The following is a 27149-nucleotide window of genomic DNA, read 5'->3' on the forward strand; positions in this document are numbered from 1 at the left end:
TAATTACTGGTTGTCAATGAATCACAAGGATTGCCACAAAGTAGCTTTTGCGGACAATGTGGCTTTGGCAGTGCAGAGAAATTCCAGAAATGAGTTGGAACTAAAAATTAAGGATATAATTTATAGCCTGGTGTATTGGTCTACAAATAATAAATTGGTGGTTTCCTCGAGCAAGACTGTAATGATGTTGCTCAAAGGGAAACTTGATTACAGATGACCCCCCCCCCCCCCACCCAGGCTGCTTATTAATGGAAAGCAGGTACCATTGGTATCACAAAATAGATATTTAGGAGTTCTGTTAGATGATAAATTATCTTTTTTTTCCACACTTGGATTATTTAAGAAGTCAAGTTAAGAATTAAACTGCATCTATTGTAAGGTTGACAAGAACTGAGTGGGGATTAAATAAGAGAGTTCTAGGGCTATATTATAAAGTTATTTTTATTCCAATTGTAAACTATGTGGCTTCGATAGTGTATGGGAGAATATCCAATGTCAAATTTAGAAATAAGTTGATGTCAATTCAAAGATCAATGTTGTTGTTCAGCAGAGCAACAAATACTCTGCAATGACTTGCAGAGCATTTGTTGAAAGTGTCAACAAATGCTCTGCAAGTCACTGCAGGAGTACCGTTAGATTGTCAGCTGTTACATACAGCCTTTTGTTACTATTTAAGGAAAAGAACGCAGATATCATGTCTTGGAATAACTAATGATGTGACAGTGGGAGTTAAAGAGGGAAAAAAGGAGATTTTTGGTAAACTCCTGGAAATATGGCAGGACAAATAGGATGTAAGTGTAACAGGGACGGTTACCAGATTATTTATTCCAAGAGTTCATTTTGCATACCAAAATAAGCAGTGATTTTTTCCTAATATGCTGACATCCTATATATTAATGAGACATGGATCCTTAAGGAGTAAGTTATATGATCTTGGTCTGGAAACCCAGCCAAATTGTAATTGTGGTTATAATAACGAAAGTTGGGATCATGTATTGTACGACTGTTTAATGTATGAGGAATATCGCCAATTATTACGGAATTATTACGTTTTGGAAGAGGATCTGAGCCTCATTACATAGACTCTTAAGTCTAATTTTAACAAGTTTAATTTTTTTGGGAGTTAGTATTTCGGAAGAGAAGAAGGTTACAAGTGTTGGATGTTTTTTAGGCATTCTGTATAATGATTGATGTTGTTGATTGTTGCCACTTAATGTAGTCTGACGCTTTTAAGTTTTTGTTCTGCTCTTAATAGTATTAATTTTGCTGTTGATATTATTATTGTTTTTTTTTTTTTAGGACCTACTGGGTTAGGCCCCTTGGAGGTGGGGAAGATGATGCCCATTGGAATTGCATTACCATTCAATGGGCGTGGAGATGGTACATAATACCGACAGAGATGATCCAGATCTGGCTACAGGTACCAAGGGACGAGCACCAGGGGCAGTCACACTTGAGTGTATGCGTCCTGGTGGCGATGAGGCTTTTTTTTTTTTTTTTTTTAGTAGTAGTTCTCTTTTGAATATATAATATTGGGTGGAGATGGATGCTTGCCCAGGTGCCACCATATATACATTAACATATGATGATGTACAAATGTTCAAAGGTTTTCTTGAACTGGAGCTTACACCATGTCCAGGACTTGTGGACTCCGACACAATATTTTAAGTGTATGGCGTATGGCCATGTGGCCTGGTACTGTGATTTGGATGAATTCTGCAGTCACTGTGCCGGGAGAGGCCATACATACAAGTCTTGCACCAAGCATGCTGATATACCAAAATGTGTGAATTTCTGGAGAAGGAAATCCCTCTTGGCGCATGCTGCAAATGACAGGATTTGTCCTGATTATATGCGAGCAGTTGACATCTTAAAAAGGCACACCGAATTAGATTGAACTTGGTTGCTGTGCCGAAGTGGGCTTTCCCAGTAATAGAAGTGGATGGCTTCTCCCGGTGGTGGCTGGGGGTCACTGGTCGCAGACCAACATTTGTGTTTGGAGTTTATAGGGACCAGCCGGTAGTGGGTATGTGTGTATAATGATAAGAATGGTAGAATTGTGTTGAAATTACTATATGCATAAGACAGTTGATCAATTTTTGTATTATTTGTCTGGCGAGGTACAGACTGGTTTCCTGGATAGGGCAACCTGCCTCCTCGTGGTGGGACGGAGATGCTGTCCCCCTACGATGCTAAAGGTTGTGCTGTTCAGTTTTGTTATGTTATTAGTCGAGTTAGACTATTATAATTGTTGTGATGTTTTTGACTTACAATGGATTTGTAAAGTACAATAATTATGATAAAAGAGGCATATGGGTGAAAGCCCAGGAGGCATTTTTGGATAGCTTGACAAATGACAAAATGTATAAATGAACTAGTGACCACCCAGGAAGGAAGGAAGAAAAAGCCAACATATGAAGTGGAGAATAAATACGTTCATCATGCGAGCATACTACAAAGTAGTGAAGCTAGAGAGAAAGAGAGACATGACAATATACAAGACAAAACTACACACCAAATAGTTGGAAGAGTTCTCGACTGTTCAGGCTAACGAATAGCAGACCAGAGATGGAGTAGCGTCATGAAGAACCTGATAGCTTCAGCAACCTTGGAAAAATCCAGCAGAATGTGAGTGACCAACTACAAAGAACACAGACACAACCAAACTAGAATGAGAGGAGAAACAGCAAGCACAAGTACAACACAGAGCAGCCGAAGTGGAAATGTGAGATCATGATATCCAGAATAGGAGTGGAAAAAGGCACTCGCAAAATCAGGGAAAGGAACCCACAAAAACTCAAACCATACCAAAGCAGAGACACAACAGAATCCTATAGCAAGTCACAGACCACCTCAATAAGCAAATAATATCAGATTATCTGAACAACAATGATGTAACACTAGACACCGTCTGCACAGCCATTTATTTTACCACCATAAGAGTCAACAGGATTAACAGAAGGGAAACCAGAGACCAACATAACACAAAGGCCAAGAACCATCAACCTGGGAAAGAACGCTACATCAGAAGATAGAGGAGATAAGAGTGAATGTAGTTCAACTAAACCAATATCAATGGGGCATTAGCAAAGGCACATGATGCAAGAAAGCAAGCTTATATAGAAGCCAAAAAAAAAAAAAAAAACCCTTATTTCACCAATCCACTCGCTCCAAATGTTTGTCAAGTTCTGCCTTGAATCTATTTAAGCTATCAACTTCTACTACCACAGATGGAAATTCTTTCCAGCAATCAACCACCTGCTGGCTAGAGGCAAACTTCCACACATCTAGCCTACAACTGTCTTTACTCAATTTGAATTTATGCCCTCTCAGGCGAATATTCTGAGCAAGAGGAATAATCCCATCAGCATTGAGCAGGCTCAAACCATTCAAGGCTTTATACACCTCTATCAGATCACCTCACTGGTGTTCAGTCTCCAGACACTAATTTGCAAAAATGAAGCCTTTCCTCATAAGAGCAACCCTTTGTTCCATTCACTAATCTTGTTGCCCTTCTCTGTACTTGTTCCAACTGCTCTACATCCTTCTTAAAATGAGGCCTCCAGACCTGTATAGTACTCAAGGTGTGGCCTGATCATTGCCTTATACAAGGGGATAATCACCTCCTTATCCCTGCTAGAAAAATTCCTGTATATCATTGACAAGACACCATGAGCTACTCTTGCAGACTGTCTGCACTGCTCAGAAAACTTCATATCTGCCTGCACAATTACCCCCAGGTCCTTTTCATTCTCTACCACTGTCAGTGTAGTAACCACAGAGTTGATACGTTACTCTGGGGTTACTGCTTTCCACATGTAGTACTTTACATTTGTCAATGTTAAACTTCATTTGCCACCTCTCAGCCAATCTGCTCAACTTTTCTAGATCCTGTTGCAGCAACGTACTGTCATCAGTGTCATTAACAACCCTACCAACCTTCGTATAGTCTGCAAACTTGGACATTAAGCCTGATATACCGTCATCAATATCATTTATAAATACAGAAAACAACAATGAACCCAACACTGAACCCTGAGAAGAAAGGACTTTACTAATAACATCAGTCCATGAAAGCAGTGTCCACTGATTACTACTCTCTTTCTTCTCCCACTCAACCATCCCTTTATCCATAGCAGCAATTTGCCTCCAATGCCACACTGCTCCAATTTGTGTAGCAGTTTTCCATATGCAACAGTATCAAAGGCCTTTCTAAAATCCAAATATATATCAAGGTTATTCTTTGCATCCAGTTCCTTTGTGACTACATCATAGTATCCAATTAAATTGGTCAGACAAGACTTCTCCTTAACAAACCCATGATGTGTCCGAGCTATAACTGAAGTCTTGTCTAGATGATCCTGCAATGCTTCTTTAACCCGTGCCTCCATTAATTTCCCTGGAACAGAAGTTAAACTAACAGGTCTGTAACTACCTGTGTCTCCCTTTGATCCTCCTTTGTGGATTGAGGTCACATTTGCACATCTCCAGTCCATGGGTACTTCCCCTGAGTCCAGGGAAGCTCTCATAATTATGGCTAAGGGGTTTGTTTACTTCCTTTGCTGCCTCCTTTAATATAACTGGATAGATTCCATCCATCCCAGGTGCCTTTCTTATGTTTATCTTCAACAATTTCTCCTCCACTTTACTCTCAGTTATTACAAGATTATCTAGCTTACTGCCAAAGTTGAATACACCTCTGGCATTCCCCTCTCTGAATAACTCCTCATGTGTGAATGTAGATGCAAAATATTCATTTAGTTTGTTAGCTACCTGAGCAGAATCATCAACAGTTGAACCATCAATATCAAGTGGACCAATCTGATTCATCTCCTTCCTTCTAGAGTTTACATAAGTAAAGAACTCTTTCTTAAGAGTTCTTAAGGGTAAGAGAAGAAGCTGAGTAGAAAAGTGAAAGCCATTATCAACAGCAAACACAAGACCTATAAACAGAGTATCGAAGAATACCTTGACACTCTCAAGCAGAAAAGACTGGCACTCAGGAAGAGACTTTGCCATTACAGGAAGAGTGACCAGAGTAAAACAAACAGGATACTTGATGAAAACCAGAGATCAAAAAAATCAGAGAAGAGAATCAGGGAATGGTCTCTCTCTCTCTCTCTCTCTCTCTCTCTCTCCCCCCTCCCTCCCTGGATAAATCTAGAAAAGAAGGAACCAAAGAGGTAAAAGACATGAGAGAATAGAACAGGAGTGGCCTACTTAAATTGTGATGTGATCTACTTTTTTCCTTCAAAATGTGCCGCGATCTACCATCTCAAAAATTACATTGCACAAATCGAGGGATGATTGTATATTTAAAATTCGTTGTGATCGACCGAAATTAAATCCGCGATTGACCGGTAGATCATGATCGACTCGTTGGCCACCCCTGGAATAGAAGAGATTGAGGAAGAAGAAAAAGTACAACAGTCGATCATGAAATCCAACAACTGGTGAACCCCAGGGATAAATAACATCTACAACTACTGGTACAAGACGTTCAGCTGTACAAACAAGCACATAGCAGAGCAGTTTACCCAGATAATAAGGCATCCTGACACAATCCCAGAGTCTCTGACTCAAAGAATCACCTACTTGAAGGTTAAGGACAAAGACACCACAAACCCAGCAAAATACAGACTAATCAGCTATCTCCCAACAATGTACAAGATCCTGAAAAGCTGCATAACTAAGAAAATATCAGACCACTTGGAGTCGGAACATCATAGCCGAGCAGCAGAAGGAATGTATATGTAGATGAGCAAAGGATATAAGGAGCAACTGACCACTGACATGTGCAGTAGTTATGGAGCAAGCTGACAAGAAGCACCACAAGCTGTACATGGCCTACATTGACTACTACAACTTCTTCAACTCAGTGACCCTTAGCTGACTGACCAAAACACAAAAGATCTATAAAGTCAACCAGAAACTTTTTTTTTGTTGTTGTTGTTGTTAGTTGTTGGCGCATCAGCTTCTGTGGCCATAATGCACCTCCCAAAGTTTTTGTACTACTCTGATCCAAGCCCGAGGCGGGATTCGAACCTGCGACCTTTGGGTTGCCAGGCAGGCACTTTACCCACCCAGCTAGCCTGGTCGGCCAACCGAAACTGACACACTTCCTAGAAGCAAACATGACTAAATAGAGGACAGGAACACCATCAAGGTCAAGTACATCAGAGCCAGAACTATCCCACATCAGAAAAGCAATCTTCCAGAGAGTTTCCCTAAGTCCATTATGGTTCTGTCTAGCACTCAACACACTGTACACCACACTCAACAAGAGAAAGTATGGATATACTCTTAGAGAATGGAGGAAGAACCTGTACACTCTCTCTCCCCACCTGATATGCATGGATGAAATCAAACTCTATACTGCAACAAACAAACAATTCCAACAGCTATTCCAGATCACTGAAGAGTTCAGCACTAACATCAGGATGCAATTTAGACTAGACAAATGCAGGACCCACGGACTGCATTAAGGACACCCATTTGGCCAAAGCTACCAGCTGAAGACCAATGAAGAGAGAAGCCATGACGGAGGAAGAGACACAAATATCTGGGGATGATGCAGGCTCACCAGTTAGAACACAGGAAGATCAAGGCCCACCTGACTTAGAAATACAATCAGAGACCGAGGAGCCTGCTAAAAACAAAGCTGAATGAAGAAATATAATCAGAGCCATAAACACCTATGCAGTCCCATTACTAACATACTCCTTTGGGATCACAGATCATAATCTCCTTCAACACTGAGCTGAAGGAGATTATGAGATTAACGAGAATAATGATGACCAACACCACCTGAAGTTGGCCATTAAGAGACCATAGCCTAGAAACAAGGAGGGTGGGGTTTGTCAGACCTCACTGAAAAACAGAAGACAATTAAAGACCTGATGGATTACTTCCAGAAAAACAAAGCCTATCTACCAGATTATTTTCCAGGAAAACATAATGCAAATCTAACAGATTACTTGCAGGAAAACACAGTGGCAACCTATCAAGCCATAAAGAAGACAAGAAATACAGCACTCAACAAGGAGATCCCCACTCACACAGACAGGAGGGGGAGAGAGAGAAATATATGGACAAAGAGCATAGTTCATGAGAGACACTACAATTGCCTCCATCAAGAATAATTAGATAAGATGGCATCAAACAAATGGCTCACGCATGGGAGGCTTTTCTCCGAAACTAAAGGATTCATGCTTGCTATCAAAGACCGGGTAATCAACGCCAGAAACCACAGGAAATACATTGCCAAGGAGCCAGGAATGAGAGATGACACCACCTGGCCCCAAAAACAATCGAACATATCACTGTAGGTGTTCATCCAGACAGAAAACACTTGTAGATATGACCGGGTCACCAGTTGAAAAAGAAAGTGTAAAGTATTACAAGTATAAACCCCAGGCCATACTGGATCCCTACTCGCAGACTATACTGGGATGGCACCATCATAACGGACACGATGATCACACACAATAGCCAAGACATAACACTCATGCACAAGAAGGAAATGGCTACCTACCTGATCAACACATAGCGATGCCAAACACTACCAACCTCCAGAAAGCCTGTGTATTAAACATAAAGTACAGACCTAAGAGAGGAAGTCAGAGAAATGTGGTATATGAGACAAGTAATAACCATCCCGGTCACCGTGTCAACCACAGGAACTGTGCCAAAGAACCTAGCAGCAATAGGCTTTCCAGATAATACTTACATGGAAGTCCAAAAAGCCACGATCCTGAACACCTCTAGGATAGTCAGAGTTCCTTGACCAATAACAATAATAATAATAATTAAAATCATGAATGGAAGGCTCTTCCCCAAGACCGACAGGATTAAATTTAATGATGTTTCCACCCACTTCCTCTTATAATTGGAAATGCAGCGTTTCCAATTATAAAATTTGTTTTCTTGCTTTACTGTCATCCATTTATATTTCATATAAATAATCTGAAAAACTAAGTCAATGTTTATTGATGTTTATATTCAGTTGTTAATGGCAGGTGGCATTTTTTGTGGTAGAAATCACAAGGTAACTTATACTCTGTGTTAGAAAGAAGTCTAACCATGCCGTCAAGTTCTCATAAATGCCTTGCCATTGGCAAAACTGAGAATTGTTAGACATTTCTGCAGAAACTGAGGGAGGGAAAAGGAAAGTCTTACAAATAGTTCCAACTGTTTTATATGATTTGGCTAGATTTTGGTTTCAATAAATAAACTAAAAGACTTTTATGATGCAACTGTCAAGATGGGAATAAAAAAAAAAACTGATATAAAGGAATATTGGTCTAAAGAATGGATGGACAGAATTCAATTTCTGAAGAATGTATTCATCAGGAAGGGATTTCTGCAGATATTTTGGACACAGTATCTCAGCCCACTCACAAAAGGAATTTACAGTAGGTGCTCTAAAGTAAAAAATATTTTTGAAAATACTGCATTAGAGCAATTAAAATGTTTGTCATGCTGTTTTTTGATATAAACTTGTGTAAATCCAGAATAAGGGATAATAGGATCACCTTATGAATAAATTCATTGACTGAAGATATAATAATGACTTGTGCGAATCTAATGAATAATATATATCCGTTTATGTATACAGGATGTTTCAGTTAAACGTTTCAGAACTTCTAAGAGGGGTAGGGTACATCCTGACAACTCGAAATCATATAGCAATGTGGGGTCGGAAATGATTTCCTGAAGCGGTGTCGTACACAGAAGCACCATAAAGAAAAGAGACCGTAAGTGAGAAATCGTTTTAATAATACATGAAAAGAAGCAAAAGGTACATGGATTAAAGTAAGTGTTCGAAGTTTCTTCCACGGGCTACAATGCACGCCTCACATCTCCGACGCATGGACATCCGAACATTCTGGAATACTCCAGGCGAATTTCAAATTTCTTTGGCAGCTACTGCGATTCTTGCAACCAGCTCCTCAGCATTGTCAACAGGGGTGTCATAAACTAGCGATTTCATATGACCCCAGAAATAAAAATCAAGACATGATAGGTCGGGTGACCGAGCAGGCCAACGCACGGCACCACCACGTCCGATCCACTGTTGACCAAATGTGACATCCAGGTAGTTACGAACATCTCCGCTATAATGGGCAGGGGCTCCATCGTGTTGGAACCACATTGTCTGTTGCGTCGATGCAGAAATCTGTTCATCTCTCAAAAGTTGTGGCAATACTTGCTGCAGAAAGATCAAGTAGATAGGTCCGGTTAGACGACACGGTAACAGGTAAGGTCCGATGAGGTGATCTCCCATAATACCGGCCCATACATTGACCGAAAATCGAATCTGTGCTGCACGACATCGTATTGCATGCGGGTTCTCGACCGCAGAGATATGGTCGTTATGCGTGTTGAAAATTCCTTCCCTTTTGAAGGATGCCTCATCGGAAAACAACACTTCAGCAGGAAAAAGGGGATTTGTAGCACATTTTCCAAGGTACCACTGTGCGAAAGCAATACGAGGTTGAAGAAACTTCGAACACTTACTTTAATCCATGTACCTTTTGCTTCTTTTCATGTATTATTAAAACGATTTCTCACTTACGGTCTCTTTTCTTTTTATGGTGCTTCTGTGTACAACACCGCTTCAGGAAAGCATTTCCGACCCCACATTGCTATATGATTTCGAGTTGTCAGGATGTACCCTACCCCTCTCAGAAGTTCTGAAATGTTTAACTGAAACACCCTGTATAGACAACCTCTGGAAACCGGGCAAAAGCCAGTTGTATCCTTCTGCACTAAGTGGGACTCTGCTGTAGTCACCTTTTCCTCTTCAAAAGCATCTTGTGGGATACATGATAACTCTTCCTATGATAAAAGGCAGCCCCTTTCAAAATCGGCCATGTAGTAGGCAATGGCATACCACCACATTATCTGATGCCACAGACACCATAACAAAAACTCCAAAAACTGCTGTTAAAGGAACATCTGCAACTAGATGGGAGGATGGGATCAGTGAACTTTTGGGCTTGACCATTTTGCGATACCGCTCATACAGCACATGATTAATGCAGTTGGAGGAATTTGTTGGTGGCCACAACAGCTCCTCGGGGAACTATGTGACTGGAAAAAAAAAATCCAGGAGTAAATTAATTTGTAGGGGTTTATTACTTTTAGGGCTACACTGCATGGGAAAGACATCAAAAATAACGCTGGACTGCAAAGGATTAAAATGATAAATCCTGTACAAATATATTTCATCATCATCAGCCATTTTCAATCCACTGCAAGATGAAGGCCTCTCCAGCAACTTTCCAGTTCCTTCTGTTTTGTGCAATGGCCATCCATTTACTACCCACAAACTCATGAATTTCATCTGTCCATCTCCATCGTTGTCTTCCAGGTTTTCTTCTAGCTCCTCTTGGGTACCATTCTGTTATTTTCTTAGTCCATCTGTCATCCTGTCTTCAAGCTGTGTCCTGCCCAAGACCATTTTGGTTCTTTAATTTTGATAAGAATGTCCTTTACTTGAGTTTGCTGCCTAATCCATGTGGTTCTCTTCTTATCAAACAGTCTGATTCCCAATATAATTCGTTCCATTCTTCGCTGTGTCGTTCTCAGCTTCTCTTCCATTCTTTTGGTGAGTACCCAAGTTTCACTTCCATAAATCATGGTGAAGAGTATACAATGGTTCATTATTTTACATTTCAGACAAATTGGGATATTGCTTCTCAGTATGTGACTATATTTTCTGAATGCTATCCATCCAAAATTTATTCTTCTCTTGACTTCCAGCCATTTATCATTATCACAGCCAATGACTTGTCCCAGATAAGTATATGACTCCACCTTCTAAATTACTGCTCCTTCAATCATTATATCCTTTTCTGTGGCATACTTGTTCATCATTACTTTTGTTTTAGTCATATTCATCTTTAGCCCAAAATCCTTACTAACTCTGCATAACTGCTTAAGATTTTCCTCTAATTCTTTGAGATTGTGGCTTATGACCACAATGTCATCTGCAAATCGTAAATGGTTTAGGTAGTCTCCATTCACATTGACTCCTTTCTGCAACCAGTCTAATCTTCTGAAAGCTATCTCAAGGGCAGCTGTAAACAACTTCGGAGATATTGTGTCTCCTTGTCAAACTCCTTTTTCAATTTTAATTTTCTACTGTCTTTATCTAATCTAATAAAGGAGGTAGCGTTCTCATATATTTTCTTCAAAATCATAATATATGGGGTATCTATGCCTTGTCTTTCCAGTGCCCGAAACATTGCCTTATGCTGTATGGAGTCAAATGCCTTTTCATAATCCACAAATGCCAGGCATAATGGTGTTTTATATTCATTTGCTTTCTCCATTAGCTGTGATATTACATGAAGGTGATCCATAGTTGAGAATCCTGTCCTAAAGCCAGCTTGCTCTTTCAGTTGATTCTCATCAACCGAAAAAATCTGAGTTATCAATTATGCATTTCTTGAAATCTAGGCTTGCCAACTTAATCCATATTGCAATAAACTTTCATATATCCAACTGTCCCATGTCCAGTGTGGATAATATCCAATTTATTTTTAATATGGATAAACATTTTGCTTATCCAAAATATGTATAAATATTTAAATATCATTTTATCCAATGTGCTTGTTTGTTATTTGGTTTTTAGGAGCATTAGCAACTAAGGCCATATTGTTCCGGGGATATGCGGTGGTCATTCCGTGACCTTTCCGCATCCTACGTTTTTTGGTGGTCACAGGCTCGAACCCCTGTCTAATCAAGAAGCGTGTGCTATACACTGTTGCTCCTGCCCACCTGGCTACGATAGCACCTATCCAATGTGCATCTCATTATATTCATGTTAAGGGTGTTCCAAAAGTGATGTGGAACAGCATTCACAGAGCACAAGTGCTGTTCCATGTATCATGCTAATTAGTAGTTATCACATGGCCCTAAGTTTTCTAAGTATAAATTCAGCCCTAATCATTAGCATGACACTTAGTTTCAGATTCTTAGGGCCATGTGATAACTACTAACCGAGTGCCTGTTGCATTTTTTGAGCATAATATAGTGTTTATGTAGTTTTTTTTTTTTGTTTAAAGATTTAAACGTGATTTATTTTTACTTGGAGCAGTCCTTAGGTAGACTGTCCTTATTATCCAGATTTTATTTGTATTTTTAGGCCTCATTAAGGTCCCAGGGAGCTAAAAATAATAAAATTTTACTATAAAAGCTTTAATACAAAAAGAAGTCTATGAAGTAATGAATGCAGCAAATGAATCCTGAGTTAATCATCAATGTGATCCACTGGTAAAAAAAAGTAAGGATGGAGATCCCTGATACAAACAATAATCTTTTTTGCGATTATTTAAATTTACTGAAAATACAAGTCAAAAATGGGTAAAAAATACCTGCCGTTTCCTGTGTGTCCTGATGGATTTCCTGAATTATCAGGAAATTCTTGAGGTGAAGTGCAGTTGTGTTTTCACATGAAAAGAAAACATATAGTCCAAATACTTCCATCAGTAACACAATCCCTGGATGTAAATCTTATCTTTGGTGATCAGCTATAAAAGATAAAAAAAATGTGCTTTATTACATTTCAGTTTTCTGGCAAAAATATACTAATTAATTCTTTGCTTAATAAATGTAACCAATTCTTTTAACACACTGCTATACAGAAGTACGTCTGAAAACAAAGGTCATATAACTCTTAACAACATGGAATGCTATTGTTTCCCCCAAGAGATTTGAACAATTTAATAACATTTTATATTAAAATTTTAGTAATGTATAACCATTCTTAATGTTTTTCACTGATTTCCACCCAAAATTTTTCATTTGACTTTTTAATATTTTCAGTATAATCCAAACCAATTTTCAATTTTATGATAATATCCACTTTAATATTTGTCAAGTATCTTAATTACTTCTACAAAAACAAGTAAAGACTTAACTTACATTTATATTAGGTTATGGTCCATCTACACTACATCATATATGAATGTTCAAAATGGTTACACAAATATTAATCAAGGTTGTACAAATTTAAGTGAAGCTTATTACTCCTTAGATTTTGAAAGTCTCCCTGAGGACGTACACAATATGAAACAAATATGTGAAAACATTCATTCTCTCTCTCACACATATATATATATATAGTGTGTGTGTGTGTGTGTGTGAAATATTCAATACTGAAATAATGAATATTTCACACACTATATATATATATATATATATATATATATATATATATATATATATATATATATATTTAAATAATGACAAAAGTTAATTTAAAATAAAATAAATAAATAAATATTGAGCTTTCATTAGAGGCAGCGACATGCAAATCCTCCATATGAAGCCAGATATATCCAATATTTTAAATTTTAAAATAAAATAAATAAATAAAACATAAGCCAGTAGTAAGGCAAAAACTGTAGAGCGAAAATTAAAATAATAATAACCTAAAATAAAATGAACCAACGAAAAAGGGAGTGTAAAGATAAGACATAAACAGCAGTCAAAAAACCCTTATATAATTTCGCACTTTAAATCCAATTATAACCAATATAAAATTTAAAATAATGCCAATTACATAATAATTTAGCGGTACCCCCCAAGAGGTACCAGTTCCGAAAGACGTGAAATATCACCAAAAAGGGTTAATGAAACTACTAAAAAGATAACAAAATCAAAATAAAATAAAATAGACTGACCATTATACCCCATATCGACAGAGGACCACGAGGCCAATAATGGTCGTGGAATTGGCCTCGTGGTCCTCTGTCAATAGCTGTGATATTACGTGAAGGTGATACATAGTTGAGAATCCTGTCCTAAAGCCAGCTAGCTCTTTCAGTTGATTCTCATCAAGTATTCTTTCTAATCTGTTAGTAATGACCCTTCTGAAAAACTTGTAGATGTGAGATAACAAGCTAATTGGTCTATAATTTCCAATTTCTCTCCTTTCTTATGCAGCAAAACTATGATTGTATTATTCCACTGCTTAGGTGTCACATCTTTTCTAATGCATTTTGTGAAGAGTCTTGGCAGTTTTTGTGTCATGTCTCTTCCTCCCAATTTTAACAACTCTACGATAACTCCATCTTCCCCCGAGGCTTTCTGATTCTTCATTTTCTTCAATGCATGTTCTACCTCATCAGGAAGGATATCACGTATGTTGTATGTGTTACTAATTTGCGATCCATCTTCCTCACTGTTGGCATCATTCCTCCGCTCCTTGTATAACTCTTTATAGTAGTCTTCTGCTATTTGAATTATGCCTTCTCTGCTATTTATAAGTACACCATCACTATTCTCTTTCAGTATCAATTGTCTTTCTGTATTACTGCTCATGGCTGCTGATTTAAATCCTTTGTCTTCCCTTAATGCTTGTTCTACTTTTCACGTGTTAAATATTCTTATGTCCTCTCAGAGTCTCTTTCTAATGGCTTTGCATAACTCAGTATACTAAATTTTCTCCATGTCAGTGTTTTTCTTGCTCTTCATTTGTTGTCTTCAGTTCATCATGACAAGTGTTTCTTGATTAATTTTTTATTCTTTGGATTTCTTTTTACCTATAGGTTTCTTGGGCTTAATCACTTTCAGAAAGTTGTAATATTCCTCTTCGATACCTTGGTCCTGAGCAGTCTGCAGAAGCTCAAACTTGTTCTTAAGTTCCAGTACATACTGCTTTTTCTCCTCTTCTGTTATCTCAAAGACCTTTGTATTATTTACTCGAGTCAGTTTTTTCCTTTCTTTTCTTACATCTATATCAAGTGTGCATCTTACCATTCTGTGATCACTTCCAACATTTACTTTGTTCAAGACAGTAACATCATTCATGATATATCTTCTGTTAGTGAGGATGAAGTCAATTTCATTAGTTGTTAACCATTTGGGCTATTCCGTGTCTGCTTTCTGTTCGCCCTTTTCTTGAAAAAAGAAATTAATTGTCATTACTGACAATCCTCGAGATTCTGCAAATTCCACAAGTCTTTCACCTCTTTCATTTCTTTCACCAATTCCAAAATTTTCTATTCCCCTTTCTGTGCTGTTTTGTCTCTTTCCAACCTCAGTATTGAAATCCCCCATAATGATAGTGTATTGAGATTTCTGTTCATCTAGAAGACTCTCAAATTCGGTGTACATTTCTTCAACCTATCATCATGGCTCGATGTTGGTGCATAAATCATTATAACCTTTAGCTTATACCTCTTAGAAATTCTAAGTAGTAGTAGTCTTGACACCCTTGGTGATGTACTTTTGAATTGCAACATGTTGTTTTTTTATATCTGTATGGACCAGAAAGCCAAATCCACCTTCACTTCTTTCACTGTTTCCATTGGTGTACAGCAGATTTCCACTTGATAAACTTATAAGTGATTCAATTCTTCTTCTTGTTTCAGCTAAACCGATGATATTCTAATTCACATTTTCTAATTCCTTTTCCAGCTCTAATATCCTGTCTTCACTGATGAGTGTTTGTAACAGGCCAAGTTCAGTTTCCGTGCATGGCAGCCTGTTCATACCCAGAGATTCTTAGCACCCTCTGCTTCCACTCTGTATGGCACTGTAATATATACATACTAATTAATATTTCTGTTCACTAACATTTTGTTTTGAATTTTAAGATTTAAAACAGTAAAAAAGATATGCAATCAATAACGAAGAACACGGCACACACAAATTACACAAGTGAGATATACAGTAACAATTTCAAGCATTTAAAATAGGAATGAATAGAATATTCTGAAAATTTATTTATGTTTTTTATATGATTGAAGATTTCATGGAAGGGAAAATGCATTTCTCCATAATAATGTAAAAACCCACAGAATTCCAGCTATCGGTATTATCACAAATGCAATAAGATCGAGTTTATAATTAGATTGCACTAACAGAAAAGTCCAATAAACCAGGAACTGCAAATTGTTTGTATTGTTTTATGGAAATGACCTCCATAAATGTATCCTCTGCTCACACTATCATGCCTCCCGAAATTTTTGTTTGAACTGAAAAATGTGAGCTCCTGAAAATGTGTGTCGGCCTACAATATCTTGGGAATACAGCGAATGACAACAGTGTGTCTCCGACCAATACAACTACAATAAATGGGAAATATAGCTCTCAGACATTTTTTAAGCTTTGTAAACTTGTATGTATTGCTGCATAGGTCGCTATGTTCAGCTTGGTGAAGGGTTTTGCGTTCACCACAGAATTCCAGCTATCGGTATTATCACAAATGCAATAAGATCGAGTTTATAATTAGATTGCACTAACAGAAAAGTCCAATAAACCAGGAACTGCAAATTGTTTGTATTGTTTTATGGAAATGACCTCCATAAATGTATCCTCTGCTCACACTATCATGCCTCCCGAAATTTTTGTTTGAACTGAAAAATGTGAGCTCCTGAAAATGTGTGTCGGCCTACAATATCTTGGGAATACAGCGAATGACAACAGTGTGTCTCCGACCAATACAACTACAATAAATGGGAAATATAGCTCTCAGACATTTTTTAAGCTTTGTAAACTTGTATGTATTGCTGCATAGGTCGCTATGTTCAGCTTGGTGAAGGGTTTTGCGTTCACCTGATATTACTCACAGACGAAATTGCACATGAGCCAACACAAAAATCGTATTATACCCACATTGTTCCCTAATATATCAGTCAAATGGGAGCAAATTCACATTATAGCAGAACTGACTGTAAGTCTATATTGTTCATTATATATAATTGTGCATAACCACTAAAAGAAAAGATTCCATTTCTTGGCACCTCCGTAGCCAGGTGGGCAGGAGCGGCAGTGCGTAGCACACACACTTCTTGATTAGACCGGGGTTCGAGCCCGTGACCACCAAATATGGAGGATGCAGAAAGGTCAGGGAATGATCACCGCATATCCCCGGAGCAATATGGCCTTAGTTGCTAATGCTCCTAAAAATCAAATAACAACAACAACATTCCATTTCTTTGGATATTATTTACTATTGTAATTCACACAAAAAGACATTTCTTTCTCTTAGCATTAAGACCTATTCAATAAATTTTGTAACCTAGTGAGCACTGCTCTTGCCAGTTACCAGCTTGACATTGCTTCAGAATAGCTGAGAGAGAAAGAGATTACAGCTGTGAAATTCTACATTCATTGTGTGGAATAAATCTGTTGCACATGTGTGTGTGAGTGCATCAGTAAATTGCTGTTTATGGAAGAAATCAACTATAGATTTACTCAGGATACATTTTTCCAGTTTTTTCCACACTGTAAATTTTCTTTCTTTGCTCTCAATTGTTCTGAAATGATGTCTAGGCTGATTACCAGCAATGCAAGCACTGCATGACAAGCCACAAAGTTCAAATTAGCTAAGTTACAAAGTTCACTAAATACATAACAGCACTAAAATAAAGAAATGTCACTCTTTTTTGCATGGATTTTTACAGATAAATGTAGTAGTAGCTGAGTAACGGATTACTTTCTGTATATTTCCAGATTGTAAAATTATTTCTTTCTAAAATATTTTTTTATGAAATTTTATGAAAATCCCAAACACAGAAGGTATTACAACCTGTAGTACTCAGCATTCTGTGTGGGTTGAAGGTCGAGAAAACAAAAGATACTTGTTTTCTTAAATTTTTTTCTTAAATTTAAAATTTCTTAAATTTGAATTTTTGTAGACTGTAATTTTGAGAAAATACATATGAAGGGGATAATGTCAATTCATTACAAGACAATTTGTTATACAAAGTTTAGTGCATGACATCTGCTGCATGTGACAATTGAGTGCATGACATTTTGGTGTAAAAGACAATTTGGTGAATGACATTTCACCATATGTGACAAACTGGTGAAAGACAACTAGTGTCTACAATTTGGCGAGTACAATTCAGTGAATTCTTTGGGAGAATTTGGGGTACAGCAAATCAAGACAAAAAAAATAAAACTTTTAACATGCTATGCTGTAAATGGTGAAGTTAGTGATCCTGATGCAGTTCTTGATATTTTATATTTTTGATGGAGCATACTATCCACCTTTGTTTTTTAATAGCAGATTCATTAAAAGAGTGCCACAGGCAGGTTAAATATGGGATACAAGAGAACCTTGTTTGCACTTCAATTTCATTCTGCAAGTTGCAGTTTTTAGGAAATACACAATGGGGGGGGAAGTTGTTCCAGTGACCAAAAAGTATAGATCATGAACAGATGATGGCTGGGTAATGCGCATCTTCTGTCATTCAGTTTGCAACCTGCACTATTGTTTTTATTACAAAAAGTTAGTGGTATGCTAGTACCACAAATAAGTGGGTAAGTTTATCTAAAAAAAAAAACAGTAAGGCTGCCTAAAAAATTAATAAATAATCTTAACTGGATTAAAGGCACTACAATATAAACAGAGTCATGCTGAAATAGGCACGTGCTCACTTTTCAACCTGCCTATTAGAAGGATCAACATGAATCCATTTATACAAAATAGATGGATAAAAAATATATTTCATTTTTTCTAAATTACCGCATTCCTCCTTTCTAAGTTACCAAAATTTCTCGTGTTTCCTAAACCTATTACTTAACTGATTTTGTTAATTTTTGTTCTCTGTGTGATATACCACATTGTTGCATTCACCAAACTGTGTTAGCCACCAGTTGTTATACTCACTGAATTGCTGTAGATACCAATTGATTTTCACTAAATTGTCATGCACCAAACTGCCATATAATGAATTGCCTTGGACCACATATGAAGAAGAACTGTTCCAGAAAACAGAAGTTGAAGGGAAAATGAGAAAGAGAGAAAGTTGATTCTGAAGCTGGACAGTAAATGGATACTGACTGGTTGCACCAAATGTTTGAACTGATTTGAAAGAGAGGGATAAATTATAGATGCCAATTCAGAAAAAGAGTGCCCATAGAAGCATCTATAGAAAAGGCATGCAGCAGAAAAGGAAAGTCAATGACACAGATAGTGGACAGACTTTGTAGGAGATGGGTTATTAATTAACCTAACTGCCCTCATGTGAATAGAGTCTAGAAGCCTGAAAGATTTTGGGTGTGCCACACCAGATGTGGAAACAATATTCCATGGTAGGGAAGGTTTGAGGTTTGTACATAATGAGAAGTTGCTTAGTAGAGTAACACTAAGAGTAAAAGAAAAAACCGAATTTTTTAGATGCAGAGAAACCAATATTCATGATGTGCCTATGCCAAGAGACATTAGAAGTCAGGGTAATCTACAATAGAGACATATAATCTTGTCTAGAAACCTGCGAGTCATCATACATAAGCATAGGTGCAGTAGACTCCTTTTGTGAGATATAAGACAGGACTGAGTTTTAAAAGTATTAAAATTAACTGAGTTATTTTTGCCCATTGGAGAATTGCCTGGAGATCAGCATTTAAGAAACTGGTGGTTATTTGAGATGATGAAGCAGTTTTTGCAGGGGAAGGTTTCTCAAACTGGAAGGTGGAATGTAACGTGCAAAACTATGGACAATATTTCCAGTCAGTGGAAGAAGGTCATTAATATACAAGAGGAAAAGCGCGAGAGAAAAAAACTAAACCTTGATGAACACTAGAATTAGTGGGAAAGTTCAAAGACAGCCAAGTATCATCACTGGCAGTGAGTGATCAGAGAAAAAAAGAAAGCCCAATTGCAAAAAACAGCATGTGTCCAAACCCAATAAAAAGCCTTAGAAATGTCAAGAAAACTGGAAGAGATTGCAAGTATTCATAACCAATTGAAAAAATATATAAACAACCAAGGTCAATATTTTGAAAAATTCAACATGTAATTACTGGAAAAAAATTTTATAAATACAGTCCATTCCGGTTATTTGGGACGCATCAGGGCTAGTGCATTTTGGCCCGATTAAACGACTGCCCTAATTATCCGAAGTTTCATAAATAGTTAAAAATACAATGTACCACCCTCCTTTTTACAATTGGTTCACTGTACAATCAAATCACATTACGACGAACTCAACATGTAAAGTACAGTTCACTGTACGATGTGCAGTAAGTGCCGGTCATTGTGATCACGCTTGTGAATTGAATTTTAATTCTATTAAACAGCAATTCTAATTAGTGAAAAAAGGAGGAATATTATCCACAGGCTATAAAAGCAAAGATATATTAAGCACAAATTTACCCTTTATTACCTTACCAATTAAATGATACGTGAAAATCAGAAGAATATATGTTATAATCGGAATAATTAATACGTACTGTAATATGTACATACGAACTAGTTGACATTTCTGTTCACTGACATTTGTGGGCGGGGGATTAAAATTTAAAACAGTAAAAAGATAAGCAATCAATAACAAAGAACACGGCACACACAAATTGCAAGTAACACAATACGTGCAATTGAGAATGGAGTAACGAGTTACAAAGCTTTAAAAATAGGAATGAAGAGAAGATCTGAAAATTAATTATTTTATATGATTGAAGATTTCATGGAAGTGTAAACACACTTCATCATCATAACCCACAGAATTCCAGCTGTCGGTATTATCGCAAATTCAATAAGATCAAGTTTACTGCCATTTATGATAGATTTCACTAACAGAAAAGCCAAATAAACAGGTGACTGCTAATTGTTTTTATTATTTTATGGTTGTGACCTCCAGAATTTCAACTGAACCACGTGGTACCATCAGAGACAACCATAGGGTAATCTCCAGTGCTGCGGTCTCCTGCCCCGATTAAATGGCATGCTGTCCCAATTAAGCGAAGTAATTCCCTGGCTATTTTCTCGATTGGTTTTTGTTTTTTAAGATTTGCCCCAAATAAACAGCTGCCCCAATTAACCGGTGGACCAAATAACCGGAATCCACTGTATTATATTTTTTTTAAACAGATACTGAGTCTTGCAACTTTATCATCCTAAAATGTATATCCCTGTTACATAAAACAATACATATACTTTGCAATCTGACTAAATAATATAAAAGCAAATAAGACATAGCTATAAAAACTGCTCATTGGAAGTCTTAATTCCCATTGAAAATATCAAAAATTTACTTTAAGCAAAATAATGAACACTCAACATCATTTTTGAATAAATTCCACAATGAAATAGTAATGGTAAGAAGATGAAGTGCAATACACAGTATAATGGAATACCTCATTATTTGAAAGTAGAGAGGGGAAGGCAAAATTACCATTCAATTCAATTTAATTCAATCAAAAATTACCAATTTATATGTAAGCAATGTCTCAGCACAGTAACATTTTATTATAGTTTCCTTTATAACCTGCCCCATACACTTATTATTCCAATATAAATAATAGTCCTCTAACATTAATTTCTCTTTTATGAAATATATTTGTTTTGTAAACAGTATTGGAATCATCAGATGATCAGACAACAATAATGAAGGGAAAAATTATTTATTAAGGTAAGTTTTGATATATATATATTTCTTACTAACCTACCTATAAGGTTTGTAGAATCTTGGAGCAGTGGTTTGTAACGTTTTTTCTGAGTGATAACTTCAGCAATCACAAGCTTTTAACAGAGAAAACGTGTTTAAATTTATGTCATTTTCCATATCAAATGTTAAAATGTGTACATACAAAAAAGTGCCAGATAATAAAAATAAATATATGAAGTACAGTCTTGTGCAAATTAATGTGAACAAAACTGGAATTTTGCTATACCAACTTTACCTATGAAGGAATGAAGGAAGGCAATTTTGCTATACCAACTTATCTTTTACCAACTTATTAACCGCTATTTTTAACTGTGCTTTCATTTGTTTCTTTACAGGATTGTTTGACATCATCATAAATGTGTTTTAAGAAAGAAGTGAATGATTTATACAGGGAGCTGTGCTTTTAAACAGAAATCCTGAGAAGTGTTTTAGTTTTAGTGTCATAGATTTTCATTACAGAAATGGATCTGACCCCTAGAAAGTGGTCTAAGACTGTAGCCCTATATGAACATATTTTGCTTACTTAGAGGGAAATGGAAGAACAGTGTAAAGTTAGTTCAGGCGCTGTAACTAAATAATCAAGCTGAAATGTGAAAAAAGTTGAATTTGCATCAAAGAAAAGGCCAACATGGATATGAAAGAAAAACCATGACCAAAACTGATGCCTATACATTCAAAAGAAGCAAAAGACTGTCATATGACAACTTCTGACTAACAAAAGGATTTGGCTGAAATTTGTGTGAAAATACGTGATTCAACTATCCACTGCTTTCTTGTTGTTTTTCATAAGTTGATAACTTCAGTTTCTTCATAACTTGAGAGGTGAAAAGCAACTTTTGACCTCAAGGATAGATGAAAAACTTACTCTTTTCGATAATGAAGGAAAAGAGTTCTCTTTTCTGATGAAAGACATTTTTAGGTGCAGAGAATGATACTTACACATGTAAGAAGGTTAGATGGAGAAAGTGTATCTGCTAAGCATATGTAAAAAAATGTTTTGGATTTTTTTTTTTTTTTTTTTATCAAATACTGGATATAAGAAACAACCAATAGGGATGATGAATAGTGGCAAATATACACCAATTTTAGCAACAAAAGTGTTGACAGAACTGAATAAACTAGATGAAACTGGAAATGCTATTTTTCAGAAGGACCCCACCCCCTACCGTTCATCTAAAAATGTTATGCAGTTTTTCAGATAAACGATATAAAGTGCGTGGAATGGACTGAATATTTCCCTGACCTCAATCCCACCGAAAATCTGTAGGCTATCCATACGGAGAGGCTCAAAAAAAATGGACTGTACAATGAAAGATAAGATGATTTTGATTTATGCTGTGATAAAGGTATGGATTCCATGAACTAAAAATAAATGAAACTTGTAAAAAAACTTGATTTCATGCAAAAAACAAGTAAAGATTGAGAAAAAGGCCAAAGTAGGTCGTATTAAATATTAAAAAGTGTATTTTTTCGGTTTTTGTACTGGAATTATGAAATGAATGCATCTTTTTTGAGAAAATATCTCTCACTTCACATTAATTTACATAAGGTTGTATAACTTATATATAGAAACAATGAAATTCACTTAAAGTACTAATAAAATATAGAAAAATCTGGCTGCAGCTTTGCAGTGAACAGCAAAGCAGTGTCACCAGATTTAACTACTTATTCAGTTACATTTTTGAAAAATTGTTTTCTAAATTGCAAACAGTTGCTTTAGATACTCTGCTGTAATTTTTACTTTGATCACAGTTCACCTATCATGAGTCAAGTGCTTCTAACCTTGTTTGGCAATCATTAGCTATATGAACCTTAAGAAACTACCACAGCTATGAATGCAGTTGACTGGAAGCACTTGCAATTAATTACTTTCACTAGTGATTATTACCAAATAAGCCCACTTGCAATCAATCAATTCAACATTATCAAGCTCCTATACTATTTTAATGTTCAAAATTTACATTACACACACTGTAGGTCAAATGTAATTTCTGTATTCTGTTAATAAACATCACAAATCAATGTAAAAATTACTGAAAAACTAACATTAGCTATCATTGGAATTGTTTTTTTAAATTTACTTCTAAAATCAAAAGCCATAGTTGACCATGATTGCCTTTTGCCAATTGACAATGTGATTCACATTGACATTCACACTGACAAATTATGACATGATAATGGTTCAAGGAGCTATCCCACTAATATGATGAAAATACTTCTAGGTTCACTCACAAATTTAAATTTATTCCTATATATGGGATGTCACCTATGGCCATTAGTCAAACTTCGATCTTAGTTATACAGTGTGCTATCAAATAAGCACACTGTATAACTTTCATTGGTGACACTGTTTGTTGCACAAACTATTCAGTCAGATAATCATTAAATTTCTACATGGTGTGCACCTGAACGAATAAATGACTAGTCAATAAGTGCAAATATTAATACAGAACTAAAATATATTTGTACAAAAATATTTCTCAAGCCAAGAATTTAATCCCTTTTTATTTAAAAAAAAAATAATGTTTTTACTTAAGCATATTTTCAGTTCACACAAACATACAAGTGTGTGTTCACAAGCTGATTTGCAATTTATCAAAAAAAAAACCAGACTTATTTATGGCCTGATGCACTGTGATTGAAACAATATGACAAAATCACTGAAACAACCAATCAGCAAACATTTATATATATATATATATAAGTCTATCCTCAGTGGACTGTTTATTAAGAACACAACTCTTGTATTGCTCATGGACTTCTCCAGAAATTCACATCTATGACCCGTTTTCCCATTTTCTTTATATATTTAGCCATGTCTCTTATTTGTTACTGGGTTGAAATGTAGTGATTAGGCAGACAGGGAAGCAGGGAAAGCCCTCTGTCATTCCCCCAGAACCATTTATTTTAATCTGCTCTGGCTTCAGATCTCTCTACCCCATTCTGCCAAATTCATCCATTGTCTTTATTGTTCTGTCAACTCTACTAATCACTTGGAGGTCCATGACTTCTTTATTTTAAACTTGACTTTCTCCAGTCCAATATTCCTAACAGTGAAGTAATTTTATTTGGTGATTTTAATGTTCAAAACTGAAGCTGGAAATGTTCAAAATGTTAATGTTCAAAACTGAAACTGGCTTCAGTTTTGAACATTAAAATCACCAAATAAAATTACTTCACTGTTAGGAATATTGGACTGGAGAAAGTCAAGTTTAAAATAAAGAAGTCATGGACCTCCAAGTGATTAGTAGAGTTGACAGAACAATAAAGACAATGGATGAATTTGGCAGAATGGGGTAGAGAGATCTGAAGCCAGAGCAGATTAAAATAAATGGTTCTGGGGGAATGACAGAGGGCTTTCCCTGCTTCCCTGTCTGCCTAATCACTACATTTCAACCCAGTAACAAATAAGAGACATGGCTAAATATATAAAGAAAATGGGAAAACGGGTCATAGATGTGAATTTCTGGAGAAGTCCATGAGCAATACAAGAGTTGTGTTCTTAATAAACAGTCCACTGAGGATAGACTATATATATATAAATATATATATATATATATATAAATGTTTGCTGATTGGTTGTTTCAGTGATTTTGTCATATTGTTTCCATCACAGTGCATCAGGCCATAAATAAGTCTGTTTTTTTTTTTTTTTTTTTTTTGATAAATTGCAAATCAGCTTGTGAACACACACTTGTATGTTTGTGTGAACTGAAAATATGCTTAAGTAAGAACAATGGTGTCATATGTCTACCTATAATTATCAAATAATTTTATGAATATATATAGTAATTAGTTATTACATATTCATAAAGAAAACCTAAATTGGGATAAAAACTAAAATGCATGACTAGTCAAGCCAATGCATAATAGTTCACTATCCAGTGTCAACTAATACAAAAGTTAAGGCTTCTGTATAATAATTACCTGTTGGCTAGCAATGAGAGGAGAGCACTTGACCATATAATTGGAGAAGTTTGAATGTTCTTTAAGAATATAAAGAAAACAGAAGTATTTCACATTCTTTTACAGCTTCTCTTATAGTCTTTTCTTGCTGATCCACTTCCCAGATTGCCCAACTTCCTATTTAGAATTAATCTGGTCCAATAAAACTTAGTGGGTTTTATCAAAAAATCCATCTTCATAAAAACCTGGCTAAACACATGGGAGGAAAAAACAGAAAAAAGAAAAAAAAGTTTTACTTAAAAATAATACAAGAGAAATGCACTATGTTCTAGGTATAATGAAATACTGCATACAGTCTACAAAGCAATATTATATCTCAATTTAGCAATATTCTTTAGAAAGTTTTTCAGTTAGTGATACTCGCAAAACAACAATAACTCTGATATGATCACTAAAGGGCATACATTCACCTTTAATGAATTTTTAATCTGGGGTTTACTTAAAAAAGTAACTACCAGCAAGGGTAAGGGAAAGGGTTTTGTTTTCATAAAGGAAACTATAGCATTTAAGATAGTTTTAAATTGTATACTGTGGGAACAACTAATGTTGTTACCATCAGCAAATTCTAAATGGGAAGCATTCAGGTAAATAATAATAAAATCTAAAATAAGGCTTTTCATACCTTAAAAATACATTTTAAGGCTTAGACCTAAATGGATGTCAGATGAACAATTGAGACATGTAAATTATCAGGTGATATAGAAGTCTATAATAGATATAAACTAGTCTGCAAGCAATCAAATCGTAACGAAGGTTAGGCAAGCCAAAACAGATTACAAGAAATTACTGGCAAAGAATGCCGCAGCAAAGACTTTTTTACTTATATTAACAGTAGAAGGAAGATGCTAAATCACGCTGGTCCACTTGATGTCGACAGTTTAACTGTGGATTAACCTGCTCAGATTGCTGAGAGGCTGAACGAGTATTTTGCATCTGTATTCAAACAAGGAATTCTTTAGGGAGAGAATTCCAGAATGTTATCAAACTCTAACATGGGGCTAAACAAATTTGTGGTAACTGAGTCAGGGGAGGTCCCTGTGAAGTGGAGAGCAAATGTATTTCCAACTCACAGAGGGGGGGGGGGATCAAAAGGAGACATCGGTAATTACAGACCTGTTAGCTTAACGTCTGTTCCAAGAGAAAATAATGGAGTCACTAGTTAAAGAAGTAATGAAAGACCATCTAGACAGGAGTGAAGCTATACTTCAGTCACAGTAGGGATTTGTGAAGAGAAGATTTTGTCTAACTAATCTGATTGGGTACTATGCAGTGAAAAGAACTGGTCCTTCAGGCATTCTCTCAGGTATATCAAGCTGGTTTTGCTACCTGGGAGTCTTAACGCACTAATGGAACTAATATTTAAGAAAAACTCAAGTGAATTGGACCTAATTTTGGCAAAGTCGAGTTGGTCTGTGAGAACCAAATCCTCTGCTTGCAGATTAACAATAGTGGGACCATTAGTAGCCCTTGGTATAATCCCCATGTGCAAGTCCTGAAATACAGCACCTAGCACACGTTAGGTGGCCACACAAGTCACCTACAGTGTGCTAGATGACCTGTGTGGTGTGAAACAACATAAGCAGGGGTCAAGGTGTGGCTTCCACACTACACAGATAAATGCCATGCATCTCTGTTATCAGGCAATATAGGTGTTAGATGTTAGATGACTCATCAACACTTTGCCTATTCAAGGCTTGAAATCATGAGACATGTTCAGTCTGCAGAACAAAGCTCCAGCAGCCTCTTCATCTCTTCCATCATGCAGTATAA

General features: G+C 36.3%; 1 protein-coding gene across 1 annotated transcript in view; it reads right to left on the reverse strand.

The window, feature by feature from the left end:
* The window catches only part of LOC150089156 (PHD finger protein rhinoceros-like), a 327976-nt gene that overhangs the window by 258947 nt on the left and 41880 nt on the right, over positions 1-27149 (reverse strand). Inside the window, exons 3-5 of the mRNA XM_090389568.1 lie at positions 25341-25568; positions 21415-21487; positions 12384-12539 (exon numbers count right to left, since the gene is read on the reverse strand). The gene's annotated coding sequence lies outside the window, so the exon portion shown is untranslated. The remainder of the gene's footprint in view (positions 1-12383; positions 12540-21414; positions 21488-25340; positions 25569-27149) is intronic.

This window comes from Mastigoproctus giganteus, chromosome 2, assembly GCF_048544385.1.
Source record: "Mastigoproctus giganteus isolate SK-2022 chromosome 2, ASM4854438v1, whole genome shotgun sequence".
Lineage (NCBI taxonomy): Eukaryota > Metazoa > Arthropoda > Arachnida > Uropygi > Thelyphonidae > Mastigoproctus > Mastigoproctus giganteus.